Source organism: Salmo trutta, chromosome 3 (assembly GCF_901001165.1).
Source record: "Salmo trutta chromosome 3, fSalTru1.1, whole genome shotgun sequence".
In the NCBI taxonomy this organism is placed as follows: Eukaryota; Metazoa; Chordata; class Actinopteri; order Salmoniformes; family Salmonidae; genus Salmo; species Salmo trutta.
In genome coordinates, this window is record NC_042959.1 from 53,164,858 (window position 1) to 53,184,465 (window position 19,608).

Here is a 19,608-nt window from a genome sequence, read left to right on the forward strand (position 1 = left end):
TTGTCCCTAGTACCGTAGTCCAGAACAGCCGCTCCTTCTGGACGTAAGAAACATAATAAAGTCCACTTTGAGTTACATTCACCAACTCAACAGTCTCCAACCTCTTCTCTACCCAACCTGACACCACATATGGATCAGCTAGAATACAAGGATCCATTCTCTCCACAAATCTCACTCCCACTGGGACAGAATCATCCCTGTCATCATCAGGACAAGGCATGAACTTGGCGATCCTCACCACAGGTGCTTCACCCTCAATCTTGTCAGGTTCATCTCTGAGCTACCGGAGCACGTATCCCTCTTCTTCCACTTGATGGCAACCTTCCTCACAACATCACTTCCCTCTACACTCAGTTCCTTTTTGGGGGTCACCACTGCACCGGCCACCGCATTTAATTAATCCTCACACTCGTCACTCTCAATTTCCTTCTGTAGCTCTTACAAAAGTTCTGTGTGATCCTCTATTCCATATTCACTCAAAACATTTTACACCTTTCTCCTTTTTTTCCTTCTCTGCCCACCATCTTCTCCTTCATCAGATCTCCCAGAAGGCTTGTGAAATCCCCCACTCCATATTTACTCATAATATCTTCCACTTTCCTCCTTTTTTTCCTGTCCACCATCTTACAGGCCATCTCGACTCAGCGCCCGGTGAAAACCCTTGTCTTGTCTCAAAATCATCTTACATGCACAGTCAACTGTGAGACCTCATATAGACAGGGGTGTTTCTTTCTAAATCATGTCCAAACAATTTAATTGGCCACAGGTAGACTCCAATCAAGTTGAAGTGATATCTCAAGGATGATCAAAGGAAATTGGATGCACCTGAGCTCAATTTGGAGTGTCATAGAAAAGGGGTGTGAATACTTATTTAAATTAGATATTAATGTATTTCATTTTCAATACATTTGCAAACATTTCTAAAAACAGGTTTTCACTTTGTCATTTATGGGGTATTGTGTGTACATAGGTGAGAAAAAAAACATTTAATCTGTTTTGAATCAGTGCTGTTTTTTTGTAAAAAAATACTGATTTTATTTATCTAATGTAGGTTTTAGTATGTTCAATTCATAAAATGAATACATTTTTTGTATATTTAGAGTTCATAAAAAGGGAGTTTTTTTACAAATATATAATCATAAAGTATTATAATCACACATATCTTTAGATTTTCGACATTACTCTATAAATATTGAAGATAAATGAAATGTTAACATTTTAAACAACTTTACTAGGCTATTGAAAATCTGAGCCAAAACCCTGTTTTGAAGAGTTTTAATCATGTACATTACTTTTCTTTCTGCTGCAAATTCACAAATATGTCCTGTTTAGTATGTAGAATACAGTTATCTTATTGCTGAGCGATGGGAGACAATTTAGGGAGGTGAGACTTTGGCTTTGTGGCTCTTTGCTGACAGAAACGTCCCCTTAATTATCCTTATTCTAGTGAACCTCAATCTCCACCACACTCTTGGCCCAGAGTCAACTGAATTCATGCTGTAACACAACAACATGTGGAATAGGTCAAGGGGTATGAATACTTTCTGAAGGCACAAGTTTGCACATTAGCTACATCACCCAGATGACCTCATCGAAGGAACAGTTCCCGTCCCATCCCTAGCCTTGAATCGATTGCCTACCTCTCATTTCTCTGCAGCCAATCGGCGTATGAAGGTTCTCCCACTCTCCCTTTTCCATTTGACGTTAACTACACTGGAACATTTCAGTCAAAAAGTATCGTGTGGTCATTGGTGTTCTGGATTGTCAGGCAACATCAGTCTGTTTTGCGATTGGCAGGCGACAATTTGGCTACCTCAGCTGGCCTGACTCAGAAGCGCCTTGGTTGACATTGTTGTTGTTGTTGTAAGAAACTACTTTGTCGTTGAGTCTTGTTTTGGATTTACTGTAGACTGCAACCTCCGGATTCGCTCAAAGTCAGGAACAACTGGTCTAATAAACGTAGAGGTTTTCACAATATTTGTCGAGAGTGAGGACCATTATGGGACGATGAAAGAAATATCTGCGAAGCCGCTTAAGGTAAGCAGACAAGGGACACTCAACTGCTAACGTTAGCTAGCTGGCTTGCTAACGACTTTAGCTTGTAACATTATAGCTAGCTGGCAACATTTTGGACAGGACGACCCGTAGCTGGCTTTGTATGAACCTTTTAATGACTTGGAAGGAACTAGCTCGCTAACTCATTAAATGGGAAGTTTTAAGTGGGAGACTCCTAGACGGCTAAAACATGAAACAGAGCGGGTTCGATTTACCAAGTAGCTAACTAAGTTACCTAGCTAACGTTAGCTAGTAAGCCCAGCCTGATAACTCATTTAGCTACTAGCTAACTAGACTTGTTAACGTAACTTGCGTTAGTAACGGGCTAGCTAGCTATAACGTTAGCTTCCAATTGAATTCAAGTCCCGTTAACAATGTCGCTTCGGTTACTGTGCCTTGTTAGCTAACGTTAGTTAACTGCGTTCAGGATAACTTTGCTAACATTAGCTAGCTGGTTAGTTTTCTTTCTTGCCCATCTGCCTAGTTAGTCAGAAAAGGATAGGACAAAGATGTACTATGCTTAGTTAACTAACGTTAGTTTCGTTAACAAATTTAGCTAGCTAACGCTTAGCCCATTCATAGACGACATACACATACCAGTCGGCTCCTTTAGTAACGTTACATTCTTGGGCTAACTAACGGTAAGTTAACGTTAGCTGACTAGTTAGCCATTATACTCTCTTCTTGTATCCTCATACAACTCTCCTTGTATCATTCTCTCCCCATCTAATGTTAGGCCTATGAATCCATTTGAGGAATGAGCAACTTCAAACGGAGGCCTCTGTCAGTCAATTGTTGGTGAAATATTCAGCAAATCGTAGCCCTGTTGCTTGCTATATTTAACGTTTTAAAGTAAACCCATAGACATGCAGAGAGTATCAAATGTTATATCAATGCAAGGGACTCCTGCTTTATAGTTATTTGCCCCGGAGAGTTTAATAATGGCCTCTATTTAGGCTATTGTTTAGTTAATTGTAAAACATTGACATTACATTTCAATGCCACTCATAGTTAACTAATATTCTTCCCCGATGGTTGAAACCAGTGACATAGGCTTTGACAGCTCCACAGTGTATGTGTTTATGTAAAGACCTCTCCTCATTATGTAAACTATGCATTGCGCCATTGCCAACACCACTACAGTGAAATGGTAGCATTACACTTTGACTTGAATTATTCAGCTCTTTATTTACAATTTATTTTGTTTGCTTGTAGTCTGATATAGGCAGCCAACCTGCAACATAAAAGTAGGACAGAGACATGCTCTTCGCTGCTTAGGCCTACGGGGCCTTCTCTCTGTTTCATTATGTAAAGAAGGCACATTGTTAGGAGAAATTAGGGTAGTCTAACCCTTATCAACTCTACCTTCCCTGCAGCTTTCTGACTGCTGTTTGTATGCACTTGGACCTGAACCCACGCATGTGTTGCACCCACTACAAGTACGCTATGCATTATACCATGATCATTGCCAGATGAAGCATCATTTTGGGAGTTATGATATCTGTGATTTGGCAAGAAACTTCTCACTGAAGACCATGTGATTGTGGTTGTCATTCACGTTGTGACTATTTGCATTAAAACACTAGTCGATCAAGCCTACCGCTTGGGGAGAGAAAGGAAACAAAAGGGACAAATGCAGCAAATGCCTTTTATAGTAGTACAAGTAGAATTCAGAGGGAGCGCACAAGCACAGTGGAATTCTGAGGGATCTATTATTGCAATGGGAGGAAGAAATGCATCTAGCCCTCCCACTTCTACTCATTTCAATGGCAATGCAGGGGATGCTTGAAAGGCAAAATGGAAGGGCTAACTGGCAAGAGGAGTGTTCCCCAGTGAGCAGACTGCTAGGGTGTGAGTGCAAGTTTGCATCGTCAGGCTTCGTTACGCAAGTCTTCCCTTTTTCAAGGAATGCATTGATCATACAGCGTCACACAGAACACCTGAGGCCATCTTTTGGGGAGACTGTATAGTGTCCCTCTGTGATATTGAGATTCTCTAGTACAACTAAGACAGTGAATGACTGTTTTAATTCAGCAGTAAATGTCAAATATGTTACACAAAAAAAACTATTAAACAACAGCATCACATAGAACAAAATGGTCTTCTGAAGGCATTTGTTTGACAGTGATCACTAATTGTTTTGCATAGAGCCCTTTGAAGCTTGACAATGAAACATGGAAAATCTGTGGTTCATGGCTTAATTTGCAACTTTTCATGCTTCTCCACCAACATTTAAATGGTTTGTTTTTTGCCTCTAAATTGCCCTGAGATTTATAAACACTACACTGTGTCAAACTGGATGGCTGGCTGAATCACAGGTGGGAGAAACATGACACTGATGACAGAGAGCATTATCACCATAATCCATCAAGGCAAGGGATTATCCTATTGACCTGGTGACGTCATAATTCGCTTCTATGTTTTATCACCAGTTGAGCATTGTGGAAGTTTTCAGGGTATGCTTGTCTAGTTTATTGGTGTCCTTTAGCCTATGTGTGACACACAGTGAAGTCATCCACACATGACAGATCTGTGTGCAGTTCCCTTGTGAGCACTCATGTCTTATTTGGACAGTTCTGTGGAGAGAGAAACCCAGATTCCATCCATTTGTCCTTTAGGATCCTTTCCCTCTTTCCAGGATCCTTAGCTAGCACTCTCTCAAAGCTCTAGTCTAAATGGTTTGTCACTGTACAGTTTATAAATGCTCTGAAGTGTTACCTATGTAAAGTTATGAGTTAAAGCTAAACCCCCTCTTCATCTCTCTCTCTCACACAGGCATTTAGCCTACCATTGTGTTGGTTGGCTTTAGCCATCATGACTGTCTCTGTGTGGTAGGAGAGACTGAATATTATATTTCACTGTGGAACCCTGCTGCCGCAGCAATGCCTAGTCTAGAGATACAATTTTAAAGTGGTCTCTCGCTGGGCTCCCCCAAACAGCTGTTCAGTAAGAGTGTGTTTCAAGGATCCAGTGTCAGCTTCAGTGCCAGGCCCATGTAGATTAAAACTATCCCCATAGGATCCCTCTACCCCCACAAACAAGGTCAGATTAATAAGTAAATAGTTGAGTGCTTCTCCAGGTTAGTGGGACAACTAACTGCATGACTCTGCGTCTCTTATTGCCTCTGTGTTCAAGGATTGTAATTTGTCCTACCACGACCAAATGCTACAGGGAACGCAATGCAGATCTAGGCTTTTAGTAGGACCATGCATGCAGGAGTCACCCCTTCAACCCTGGTTGTTGCCAGCTTAATGTTCCAGCCAACATGGGCATTTCATTGCTGTCATCAGGGAGGTCAGACCTTGGGTTACCAAAGTTAACCTGGACTCCTGAAAATAACTTTATTGAGCAGCTGACCAATTCCGCCATGACTTTAGTTCTGGGTTAATCGAGATTACTTAGGCCTAGTTGCTTAGAATGACTGTGATATTGTTTGGGGTTATCTCACCTAGCTACCTTAAGATGAATGCACTAACTTTAATTCGCTCTGGATAAGAGTGTCTGCTAAATTACTCAAATGTAATGTAAACGTTAACATGAATGGACACATCCTACTAGCCGTCGTGAAGAAATTCTCTAACTAGGCAACGATTTATTCTTCAGATTCGCTCTGGTGGTCACAATTACTGCTTTACACAGCATATATATATGTATGTATGTATGTATGTGTATATATATATATATATATATATATGCCATACATTTTCATAAGACTTTATAACCATGACATGTGAGACATCTAGAATTCCACCACCATGCACCCCTGCATCCTTGTTTGCCAGTACACCGCATAGCCCAGACAAGACTGTACCGGATGTGCTTTGGAAGAAAAAACATCCCCATGATTCCTCAGCAGAGGGGCAATCAATAGGAAGCTTGTCTCTGAGATCCTGTGCACCCAGACTGCGACTCATAAAACCCTGTTCAGCCCCACCCTCCACTGCGTGCCTGGATGCCTGCCAGCCTTTTGACACAGCAGCCAGGGCTGTTTGTGTCAGGGTGGCGAGGCCTTCAAAACCATGCATCAGCAATCACACCCCGGCCTCTCCCCATGTCCCTACCTAGTACCTACCTCCTTTATGTTCAACCAGAGACTCGGTGAGTGTGCCCAATGCTTTGGGATACTCTGACTTGTTATTTGACCATTTTATGTGGGGTTTTTATACTCAACTTTGCTATGCCAACTCTTTTCACAGAGGCATCACTGTGGTATGATTGAAGGATGTTGAAAATATTGAGTTCTGCTGATATTAAACAATGGGACACATGCTCCCAGTTTTGCTTTTCTGAAGCATCCCCAATATTATCTCAGCATCGCTCTACGGATGGGCCAACCGGGTCAAAAGGTTGATGGGTATAGCCAAATTGAGGGGTGAATGGGTACAGAGGCTATACTTTTGCCCTCTCACATAAAAAAGATCCAAAATCCCCCATGACTGGGCCCTCTACCCGGAAGGAAGCCATGGTAAGATCACAGGGCCGCTGGCTCCTCACCCTTCCTCTACAACACAACAGCAGTCCTTCCCACTCTCTCCACTCTAGATCCAAGACAGAACAGCAGTAATCCTATCCCCGCAGGAGTGGAGCCTCTCGCCCAGGGTGACGTAAAGCCACCTCACTGCCTTGACTGCTAAGCCAGCACCACGTGGGGATTCACATGAGCATTAGTGCCCAGGCCTGTCACGGCTAATGCTTGTTTAACCACTGCCGTTAGCCTAGCCACGGACTGCTTACAGGTTCGGTATGCCTTGCACATACATAGGATGGGCCTACCCGATGTTGAAAATAAGTTATTTAATGTTATTTAATGTGTGTTTTCTATCACAGCAAAACAGATCATTTACCATTCATTTTGGGCTGACAGTATTCTGACTTGAGATCCACAGGTGCAACTCGGCATTAATCATAATTAATTTAGGCTATTGTCATTGGGAGACTTAAAATTCACGATATCAACTTGGATATTGCCCATTCTGATCATAATGGTAGTAGGTTTTTGAACAATTGCAAATATCAAGACCTTTGTATTCAGTGTATTTTGTACAAGAAGGCTGTTGCCTCCTTAAAAAGATATATGCATAACAAATCTTTTATAGGATTTTTACTTTAAGACATCATTTACAGGTTTTGTAATATGGTCAGGATGTGTACTGTTCTTGGATGTTTCCACAGAGCAGTGCAGCCAAAGATGCAGGTTTGCTTCTAAGAAATATCTGATATGCGTGAAGGAGTAATGCAAAAGCTAACTCCCACCCTCCTTTTAAATGTGAGTTATGTAAGCCTTAGCTCATTGTTCTATACCCACAACAAACCATGATTTTGTGAACTCTCATTGGCATCTACAAGACATTGATGGCTTTTGCATGTTAAGCTACTGGGGAAAGCAAATATTGGTCAACATTTTTGAATTCAGTCTCATGCCTCTTACTGCCCTCAGGTTTTACTGTCCATAAGGTTTAATTGCTTTTATAAACTGGGTGGTTAGAGCCCTGAATGCGGATTGGCTGACAGCCGTGGTATATCAGACCGTATACCAAGGGTATGACAAAACATTACATTTTTACTGCTCCCAATCCATTGGTAACCAGTTTATAATAGCAATTAGGCACCTCGGGGGTTTGTGGTATATGTCTAATATACCACGGCTAAGGGCTGTACTCCGCGATGTGTCGTGCTTAAGAACAGCCCTTAGCTGTGTATATTGGCCATATACCACACCCCCTCGTGCCTTATTGCTTAATTGCACAATTTCATCCAAATAGGCTAGCTGTGTTCGGACGATGCAGAAGCTGGCATTTCTGCACAAAGACAAGACATCAATAAAAAGCAGCTAGTGCCGTATGAGGAGTTACCGCCCACGGTGTGCTGAGTTTAGGTTGGCAGTTCTCCGGGAATACTGAAACCAGGGCAGATTGTTCCCTGAGTCCAACTAAAACAATTCTGCTGCATATCTCTGTGCTGCAGTCCTTCATTGGCATAGCAGCGCTCTGCTCGCACTCTGCAGCTGACAGAATCAAGCTCTATTATTTTGTTTATCCACAGCATTGAAGAGCATTGACATGTAAGCAGATGGGCACAAAGTGTAGGCCTAGTTTCATTACAACACACACAAATCAAACATGCCCTTGTAAATTGTCCTGTTACTCCCTTTCTGCGACCATTCTCTGTGAACTACCCGTGTGTCCTCGCAGGTTACTACATGGCACAGCAAGGCACAATATGGCATGGGTCAGCACCGCATGGCACGGCACACAGCACCGGTCGGAAGATATGTCAGGGGCGTCAGTACTGTTGGCTGCTGCCTCGGCATCCCACATCCCCATCTGAAGCCATCTGCTATGAGTGGCTGTTAATTAGCACTGCTTGACTGTTGATGACTGGGTCTGACTACAGCGACAGGCCCTGGGCACAGGGCAGGGTTACCTCTGAAGCCAGGCACTGGGCAGCTGTAATAAAGGGCCCAATGGAGCATGGTGGCAGGAGAGGAGAGAACAGGCTGTTCTGAAATACTCCATGCCATATGCACATGACCCCCACCACCAATCGTGAACTGGGGGGAGGAGTTGAGACATCCTTTTCCTCACTTGAGAAAGACCGTTTGTGGGTAAGTGAAACTTTGTTGAGACCTCGGCCACAAAATGCTTGGCTTAGCCATGACATCAGCTCTCAGACACTTTGATAAACAGTTTCTCTGGAAAGCTATTACTCTGCCCATTTGAACTGCTTGAACTTGGCAGTTACTGCCACGCTGCCGTGCATGTCAACAAGGAAATCGGGCCTCTGTCTGCCAAAAAAAGAATGACCGACTACCAGGCCCCCTAACCCTTCTGTACCCTACTGGAGTTAGCCTACACTGCCAGTTATTACTGAAAAGCCTGCAGTCGCTAGTCCTACGCTGTCAGAGAACACTGCACACCTTACTGGTGACATAACCCATTTACCCATTGAAGTTCAGCAGATACACCGGAGAGAGCGAGCAGGAGCCTGTCGGGGATGTTTTGTCTTGTAGACAAGCTTCCGAGCAATGACACTTGCAGACATAGCTTAGCTGTCTTGTTTGCTCGCCGGAACTTTTTGTCGGTTTCCCCGCCTCTGTTTTCTTTCAGTTGTCTGCTGTTTAAAAACTTTGCACAGTGGGGAGGTGATACATTTGGTTCATGATTATGGAGGGGTATTTTTAGGCTGTGAAAAGTCTGTTGTAATTTTGGCACCTTGCTGATAAGGGGCTGGCTTTCTGTATGCATTTCTAGCTGTGGTAACAAACCGTTCAAACAAAGTCTCCTTTTTTTTCACAGTACAACATACAGGGTCAACAATTAGCTATCACATGGAATGAGAAGCTTGAGTATTTAAGGAGTGAGGGAAGACTGGGAACAAGCGTTACTGAATGCTTACAGCAGGCTTAGACAACACGTGGGATCCCCTTAGGCCATTCAATCTTTGATGCCACTTTGTTTTATAGTCTCCTTCAGATTGGATGTTGTTGATGTGAACTTCTAGTTTTATCTGAGGCATTTTGGGGGCTAAAGAGTTGGTGGTGACGGGATGAGCTGATCCAGGTGTGTGTTGGCGAGAGGAAGGGTGAAAGTGGCAGATTTCTGGGTGATGACTAGACATCTCTAAGCAATGACTCCAGCAACATGCCTTCTCTTAGGGTGGTCATCCCATGGAATCTCTGACATCAGCTCTATCTCTTTCTCCCCCTTTCTCTTTCGGTTAGCGCATGAGCAGTGTGTCTTTGTATTCAGTTGCACAGCTTACCTCAGCTGGTGTCCAAGCCTTGATCAAGACTGGAATCTCTGAGTTCATGAATGAATAGAAGATGACCAAAAGACCAGGCCTAATTCAAAGGGAAAACGAGTAACAACCATTTGTTTCCCCGAACTCTTGCGCCTGTTGTCGCATTACCATATTTGGAGATCTTGATTTGGAGAAGGGAGAACAGAGCAGATGCAAAGTTTGGTAACAGAATAACGGTTTGTGTTGTAGGTGCCATCGACACCGAACAAAAGCTTGTTTTGCTATGGAAAACCAATTTTTCACTAATAAACTCATCAGTAGTTTTCATGGTTCAATTGGCTGACATCTCAGAAAATGTTCCAGCTTAAATTGTGCCTTTCATAGATTTTTCTCCAATGACCAGTACAAATGTTCTTTGAGCAGGGAAAATGGTCCAACTCCAATTAAATATATTGATTTGGCTAAGAGCTGGAAGGCATTGAAAATTGGAGACGTTAGTCTCGCCACCTGAACTGGTTAAGCACATTTACTACATTTACATTTAAGTCATTTAGCAGACGCTCTTATCCAGAGCGACTTACAAATTGGTGTATTCACCTTATGATATCCATATTACTCAACCAAATGGAGAAAATATTGATGGTACCATTAGCAACACACCAATTTGCTAGCAGAACAGGAGTATTTAAAATATATATAGATAGATAGATAGATTCCTGTAAAGGCGAGATGTGGATCAGAAATGACAGAATGGACTTGTAGTGTCTTCTCGGCTCCTGACTGATCACAGATATTGCTGTGTTCCTGCGCCATGTTTAATGGGCACTCAATGATTTGCATTGTGTTGACTACCATGGTGTTACGTTGCTTAGCGTAGCATGACATTGGGCAAATGTTGGACAGCTCTGTCTCTTATGATGTCCTGTTATTCGTTGCCTTGCAGTGTGTAGCCTATAGTCTTGGACTGTGCTTCTTTGTCCAGGGCTCCTGCCTTTTACGTTTCTGCAGCTATGCAAAGCAAGAAGTAGGCAACTTCAGTTGAGCTGCGTTATGCTGACTTGTACAGCAAGACCATTGCTGCTGTGCGGTATGCTTAGCTGTAGTTGCAGTATTCTAAAGCTCAGTAGGAACTGGGTGAATGGGCTTGATTTTACTTCATTCCTCCACCAGACAAGCTCGGCCTCCTCAGATGTAGCGGTGCAGTTATGTACTGAGCTTGTGGGCTCAGCTTCAGTCAGTAATCAGACCATTGTTTGACTTCCTCTAGTTGTGAAGTGTCTGTACTCTGTTTCGTCACTTTATGATCTCTTGATCCTATTTCTGACTGATCCCTGGTACATTTGACTTGCTGAGAATGATGGACTATTAGTACATAACAAGGAAGGCTTGGTGCTATTACACGCTCATAAGATTTTGTTCTTTCTTTTAAAGCTGTGATTAGGCTAGCCTTATATGCGATATAGGTTTTCCAAGTACAGTAGTAGCTCTTCAGGCTATAGTTGACAGTCTAGTATGCCACTTCATAAAGTTCATAAATCAGTCTAACCAAATAGCTTAAGCTGTTGTTCCAGCGTTTTTGGCCATGTCACCTTTCCTCCAGCCCAGGGGTATGGGCCTACCACTGGGCAACATTTATCATCACTGATGCAACTCACACAGCCTCGGTTGTCTTATCAGTCCTTCTATATCATCACTCGTGATTTTTGCGGTGGTGAGAGGGTGTTACACACTCACTGAGATCACAGGGAAACTTTGATTAAACTAAAATAGAACTGACACATTTAGAGATGTGGTCATCCATCATCTTGTCCTGACTGAGGATGAAATAGGAATTGGACATCCCAATTGTCCATCTTTGGAAAAGGCTGACTTAAGGCTATATGTTGATAACAATGGAACAATATAATTGTAAAGCCTGAGTATCTTCGGATACAGTGGCTAGCCTTACCGTTTTCATATTGGGCCTCAGGCTCTAGCTGCTCTCCCTCTCGACTGTAAAGTGAGGTTCATGTTTCACATGATGAATGACTTAGTGGGCCAAACATGAAATGGCAAGTCCTTCTGCTGTGCACTAGTGACATCCAACAACCCTGCTCCCCCTTCACTGGAAGTGCAGATCACTCTCATTTTGTAAGGATGCATAGAGGGCTGACTTTAAAGAATGACTGCCCTTAAAAAGCTCATTCTCATTTGGTCATATAGTCAGTCTTGTCCAAAACAGAGATCTGTGAGTTTTAAAGGAAAAAATTAAATAAAGGGTACTGTAACAGTTTTCCTTGGGTTAAGTTTATTTCAATCCTGTCCACAGCTGGCAGCACCCAAGTAATCCTCCATTCGGAATGCGTAGCTGCACGCGACCCCATCGTATTGTCCATGGTCAAATTGGTTTCACATTCGATAGTCCCCAACTAGCCCCATAGGGATATCAGTAAATTACACAACGTAGGCCTACATGGGACAATATTTGAATGTCAGTAGCTCCCAATTTCAATGACTTAACCTCAAACGTACTATAGATTGTAAAAATGCATATACAAATATTGAGGCATTTTAATGAGACAACTAAAAGATGTGCAACGTGAAAATATTGTCCCATTTACATTGCGTAATCTATTGCCGGTGATTAACTAGCCCCAGAAATAGGCTATCGAATGTCAAACCAACTTTGAAACAGTTGCACACCAGCCTGCTAATTGGGGAAAGTATTTGGCTAGCACTAACCTGGTTAGACTGTTTCAAGTTATGTACGAACGCTTGCCACGTGGGAAAACACACACAGGACACCCACATTTATCCACCCCCCCAGTCATGGCCGCTGCATTTAATGACCAAGCCGATAAACGAAGCCAAATCAGGAAGTTGAACTCCCTTTAATAGTAGCCTCAAAATGGGGTCTTTTTGCTTCATGAGGTTCTGAATACAACTATGTGAAGGGTTGGCAGAGGTCACCAAAATTCTGAAATATCAGTTATTCCAGACCTGTGCATCTTTCTTAGCAGTAGGCCTACCAGTTTATTTGATGCTCCCCCTGTGCGCTACCACAGGCAATGCAGATTTATCATGAGAGTGCCTGTACAGCTGGACCTAATTTCTTGTCCAGGCTTGATGGAAGTTGGTGGAGCAAGATGGCTCATAGGCCTAGATAGGCAAGGTTTTCTAAGTGCTGGGCCTATAGTGGAGCAAGTGCAAAAAACACATCTAGGTCTTGGTGTAAGCCTACTTAAGTAATGTAGGTCATATTGAGTGACCTTACATGATTGCACAATGTGACATGACAAAGCATTTGGAGCAGTCCCGCCCTTAATAACTAGGCTATAACCTAGTCTTTCTCGATCTTGTTGTGCTAAACATTTATCTTAGGCTCGATCACTTCCTATAATATCTGATTTAATTTTAAAGGAATGGTTCTAATAGACCTATTCCTGTTTGGAATAATATCACTAGTATTCTTTTGTGGCTCTCTCAGCTGCTGGGGTGGCAGCTCTCTTGTTTTAGCTGGCTCACACCCCAGGTTATGTAGCTGTGTGTTAGACCAACATGGCCCCAAACTACTTTCCAAGGAGACCTCTGCTGTTTTAGTGACTAATAATTTAGTGTCATGATTTCAGGCCATACCCCTTTTGGCTCCAATTTATCATTCAAAATGTGTCAAGCAGCACTATCTTTTTTTTCTATGTTCATTTGATTCAGTGTTTGATTTTTTAGGTTTGTACTAGTCTCGTGACAACAAAAAAACAGTTAAAATTTCTTTCAGGAGACTGGGATATGACGGATAGTGTGGAACAATTCTTCTGTTGTGCTTGTTTTGTGTCACTGTTAGTTTGGAAGAATCACGATTTTTGAGGGGGTTCACCTACACCTGACCATGCATTATTTAGAATTTCAGAATGGGAGGGTGTATTTGGCCCATAGACTTTCCCAAGGCTTGCAGAGCGAGAGAGAGAGTGAGGTTGGGGTGGGAAGCTACCAAACAGGATCCACTTCTCGCACTAGTCCAACATCTCCCCGTCCTCCACCCAGAACCTAATGGAGTAGCTGGCCAGAGGTTCTGGGTTGCTGACATTAGCATTCTACTAACCTGTTAGTCCAAGTCAGATTAGCACCGCATTGACTGTGCTTACTAGAGGTCGACCGATTATGATTTTTCAACGCCGATACCGATTATTGGAGGACCAAAAAAGCCGACACCGATTAATCGGCTGATTTTTATTTATTTATTTATATTTTATTTTACATTATTTTTTTTATAAATAAATACAATTAAAAAAACACAAAATAAATAATTATATATATATATAATTTTTTTTTTTTTTTTTAACATTTTAATTTATTTGTAATGACAATTACAACAATACTGAATGAACACTTATTTTAACGTTATATAATACATCAATAAAATCAATTTAGCCTCAAATAAATAATGAAACATGTTCAATTTGGCTTAAATAATGCAAAAACAAAGTGTTGGAGAAGAAAGTAAAAGTGCAAAATGTGCCATGTAAAAAAGCTAACGTTTAACTTCCTTGCTCAGAACATGAGAACATATGAAAGCTGGTGGTTCCTTTTAACATGAGTCTTCAATATTCCCAGGTAAGACGTTTTAGGTTGTAGTTATTATAGGACTATTTCTCTCTATACCATTTGTATTTCATATACCTTTGACTATTGGATGTTCTTATAGGCACTTTAGTATTGCCAATGTAACAGTATAGCTTCCGTCCCTCTCCTCGCCCCTACCTGGGCTCGAACCAGGAACACATCGACAACAGCCACCCTCGAAGCATCATTAGCCATCGTTCCACAAAAACTGTGGCCCTTGCAGAGCAAGGGGAACAACTACTTCAAGGTCTCAGAGCGAGTGACATCACCGATTGAAACGCTATTAGCGCGCACCCCGCTAACTAGCCAGCCATTTCACATCGGTTACACTAGCCTAATCTCGGCAGTTGATAGGCTTGAAGTCATAAACAGCTCAATGCTTGAAGCACAGCGAAGAGCTGCTGGCAAACGCAAAGAAGTGCTGTTTGAATGAATGCTTACGAGCCTGCTGCTGCCTACCACCGCTCAGTCAAACTGCTCTATCAAATCATAGACTTAATTATAACATAATAACACACAGAAATACGAGCCTTAGGTCATTAATATGGTCAAATCCGGAAACGATCATTTAGAAAACAAAATGTTTATTCTTTCAGTGAAAATACGGAACGGTTCCGTATTGATTTACATTTACGTCATTTAGCAGACGCTCTTATCCAGAGCGACTTACAAATTGGTGCATTCACCTTATGATATCCAGTGGAACAACCACTTTACAATAGTACATCTATCTTTTCTGGGGGGGAGGGTTAGAAGGATTACTTAATCCTATCCCAGGTATTCCTTAAAGAGGTGGGGTTTCAGGTGTCTCCGGAAGGTGGTGATTGACTCCGCTGTCCTGGCGTCGTGAGGGAGCTTGTTCCACCATTGGGGTGCCAGAGCAGCGAACAGTTTTGACTGGGCTGAGCGGGAGCTGTGCTTCCGCAGAGGTAGGGAGGCGAGCAGGCCAGAGGTGGATGAATGCAGTGCACTGCTTTGGGTGTTGGGACTGATCAGAGCCTGAAGGTATGGAGGTGCCGTTCCCCTCACAGCTCCGTAGGCAAGCACCATGGTCTTGTAGCAGACCATGGTCTAACGGATGGCATCCCCAAGTCTAAATATTGCTGTTACATTGTACAACCTTCAATGTTATGTCATAATTATGTACAATTCTGGCAAATTAATTACGGTCTTTGTTAGGAATAAATGGTCTTCACACAGTTCGCAACGAGCCAGGCGGCCCAAACTGCTGCATATACCCTGACTGCTTGCACGGAATGCAAGAGAAGTGACACAATGTTCCTAGTTAAAAGAAATTCATGTTAGCAGGCAATATTAACTAAATATGCAGGTTTAAAAATATATACTTGTGTATTGATTTTAAAGAAAGGCGTTGATGTTCATGGTTAGGTACACATTGGTGTAACGACAGTGCATTTTTCACGAATGCGCTTGTTAAATCGTCACCCGTTTGGCAAAGTAGGCTGTGATTCGATGAGAAATGAACAGGCACCGCATCGATTATATGCAACGCAGGACAAGCTAGATAAACTAGTAATATCATCAACCATGTGTAGTTAACTAGTGATTATGTTAAGATTGATTGTTTTTTATAAGATAAGTTTAATGCTAGCTAGCAACTTACCTTGGCTTCTTGCTGCACTTGTGTAACAGGTAGTCAGCCTGCCACGCAGGCTCCTCGTGGAGTGCAATGTAATCGGCCATGATCAGTGTCCAAAAATGCCGATTACCGATTGTCAGGAAAACTTGAAATCGGCCATTTCGATTAATCGGTCGACCTATAGTGCTTACACTCAACTCTCTTTTCTCCTAAATCACGTGCAGTACGCCGTTCTTCATATGCTTAAATGTGGAAGTCTCTGTTTTGGTTAGCCTGCAGTTGTTTCACTGCTGGAAGCCTATACTGTAATGGAGGTTGTCTCTCCATCCCTTGTTTACCTCCATGAATCTTCCACGGGCCCACACAATGGCTGCAGCACGCCGTGGTGACTTCTCCATGTCTGCTTCAGTGATCCAGGCCTCTCCCAGTGTCAGCACCCACGTGCTAGCAGCAGCTTCCATTACGTAACCTCTCAGACAAAAGCCTGGCCGGCCTGCACACATCACTGACTGCTCTGTGCTGGCAGCAGGGCCATTATGCTAGTCAGGCCATCGCTTAGGTGTCTCTCTCACAACCTAAACAGGATTGGAACTATTTTCGGGAAATTCTGACTGTTAGTTTCAACCCCGGTTCTCTTACATTGCTGTCAATATTTGCAGACACAATATTGACATAAATGTGTTGTTTTTTTCGATTCATCACCCCTAGCAGCCATCAACTAATAATTTAGTGGGACCCTTCCCTAGTTTTGTGGCCCTTAACTCACCTCATTGTCAGGAACTCCTGCTGGTTGATGCGTCAGAAGCTGAGTGCGTCCACCGGAATGGCTGATGTTAGAGGCTGGTAATAACAAAGTCCTTTCACTGGTCTGTTGGGTCCATTCTGTCCACAGAGCGACACATTACCAGCAGGCATTGGCACTAGCTTGTCCGTTGATACATCATTATTTGTAGGACTTGGTTCGCTCAACTCCCAGCAGTAGGTGTAATAGTGTTTCACAAACTAATCATGTCATAAAGTTATCTTTGAGATGCAGTAAAGTCAACACAACAAGAGGCTTTGTATGGAGGCCAGGGCCTAGGGAGATATTGTGCTGCTGGCTTCTGCTTCTCTTACTAGTGTAAACACTAACCTACCACCAGAGCCAGAAGTACTTGTCCACTCAACTCAACACCTGTCTCTCTTGAATGCTGAGTATACTCACACAGCCTCTTGCCAACAGATGTACAGTGCCTTCAGAAAGTATTCAGACCCTTGACTTTTTCCACGTTTTTGTTACGTTACAGCCTTATTCTAAAATGGATTTTTTTTTAAATCCTCAGCAATCTACACACAATACCCCATAATGACACAGTGAAAACAGGTTTTTAGAAATACCTGATTTACATAAGAATTCAGACCCTTTGCTATGAGACTCTAAATTGAGCTCCGGTGCATCCTGTTTCCATTCATCATCCTTGAGATGTTTCTACAACTTGATTGAAGTCCGCCTGTGGTAAATTACATTTATTGGACATGATTTGGAAAGACCTGTCTATATAAGGTCCCACAGTTGACAGTGCATGTCAGAGCAAAAACCAAGCCATGATGTCGAAGGAATTGTACATAGAGCTCAGAGCCAGGATTGCGTCGAGGCACATATCTGGGGAAGGGTACCAAAAAATGTTTGCAGCTTTGACGGTCCCCAAGGACACAGTGGCCTCCATCATTCTTAAATGGAAGAAGTTTGGACCCACCAAGACTCTTCCTAGAGCTGGTCGCCCGGCCAAACTGAGCAATCGGGGGAGAAGGGCCTTGGTCAGGGAGGTGACCAAGAACCTGTTGGTCAATCTGACAGAGCTCCTGAGTTCCTCTGTGGAGATGGGAGGACCTTCCAAAAGGACAACCATCTCTGCAGCACTCCATAAATCAGGCCTTTATGGTAGTGTGGCCAGACGGAAGCCACTCCGCAGTAAAAGGCACATGACAACCCGCTTCGAGTTTGCCAATAGGCACCTAAAGACTCTCCGACAATGAGAAATAAGATTCTCTGGTTTGATGAAACCAAGATTGGCCTGAATACCAAGCATCACGTCTGGAGGAAACCTGGCATCATCAACATGGATCATGGTGGTGGCAGCATCATGCTGTGGGGATGTTTTTCAGTGGCACAGACTGGGAGACTAGTCAGGATCGAGGGAAAGATGAACCGAGCAAAGTACAGAGATCCTTGATGAACACCTGCTACAGAGCACTCAGGACCTCTGACTGGGGCGAAGGTTCACCTTCCAACAGGACAACGATCCTAAGCACACAGCCAAGACAACGCAGAAGTGGCTTGAGTAGCCCAGCCAGAGCCTGGACTTCAACCCCATCGAACATCTCTGGAGAGAGCTGACAATTGCGGTGCAGCAACGCTCCCCATCCAACCTGACAGCTTGAAAGGATCTGCAGAGAAGAATGGGAGAAACTCCCCAAATACATGTGTGTCAGGCATGTAGCGTCGTACCAAGAAGACTCAATGCTGTAATCGCTGTCAAAAGTGCTTAGTAAAGGTTCTGAATACTTGTGTAGATTTGATATTTCAGTTTAGTATTTTTTGTTGTTGTAAATTAGCAAACATTTCTAAAAACCTGTTTTTGGTTTGTCCTTATTGGGTATTGTGTGTAGATTGAGTAAAAAAATGTGTTTTAATCAATTTTAGAATAAGGCTGTAACGTAACAAAATGTGGAAGTATTTTCAGAAGGCACTGTGTAGTTTTGTTGAAGGGTAGGCTGGCCCCTATCCACAGCTCCTAGCTGTGTGTTACAGCGGCTTTGGGAAAAGACTAGTACAAGAGATGTGAACATAGCCTTGATGTGATGTGTATATGTGAACAAGAGTGCATTTCTACACAGCAAGTATGTTGGAGACCCTGCAAAGAGAAGGCTTTTTTTTTGTGGCTGACTTTGGAACAAGGGCACTGGAAATACTCTGGTTTAGAAAGACCTTTTGTCCTGTTGACTTTCTTCTCTTGCCTGCTGGTGTGCCTTTGTTGTAAGAAGAGAGGGAGAGCGAGTGAGGGTGGAGAGAGAGAGGGATGGGTGTTTAAAATGTTTTAAAAAAAACATGATTCATCAGGTGCGGTGGTGAAGAGTTCACTGAGTCAGAGCTGAGGCATGAACAGAGGGTGGATGAGCTGAGGCATGGGTGGTCCTAGATGACTGCAGATAACAAGGACTGTAGTCCAGTCACAGCTTGAACTTCAGTACCCCAAAGCCATAACATGAGAGGTGGAACATTTGACCATATAGGATAGAAGGGAAATCGGGATTTAGACTCTAAGATGTACGCTAGGGTAGGGTGGTATACCGTTTTTTGCGATATACCGGCTCAGACCGGTTTGGGTTTTTACTTTACCTTCTATAACGGTATTTGAATGTTTGGTTTGTTAAACGGGATACGCAGTGTGTAACGTCAATTTTTATAGTTTACTTCGCTACTTGAGTCATCGCTCTCCATTCTCTCCATATCGCTTTCCACACAGACCTATCCCCGCCCCGTCTCTCAAGGAGCGCATTTGTTTTTCCTCGACCACGAGACACTTGCGTCCAGTCTGCATGGTCAATGTAGCATATGCAACAATGTTGATGAC

At 43.0% G+C, this 19,608-nt stretch overlaps 1 protein-coding gene across 2 annotated transcripts in view; it reads left to right on the forward strand.

Annotated features, from left to right (window-relative positions):
- Positions 1-1,797: 1,797 nt before the first annotated feature.
- otud7b (OTU deubiquitinase 7B) overlaps positions 1,798-19,608 on the forward strand; it is a 31,623-nt gene continuing 13,812 nt past the window's right edge. Inside the window, exon 1 of one of the 2 annotated variants that reach the window (XM_029739657.1) lies at positions 1,798-2,037. The gene's annotated coding sequence lies outside the window, so the exon portion shown is untranslated. The remainder of the gene's footprint in view (positions 2,038-19,608) is intronic. The other variant, XM_029739652.1, reaches the window with a different exon arrangement.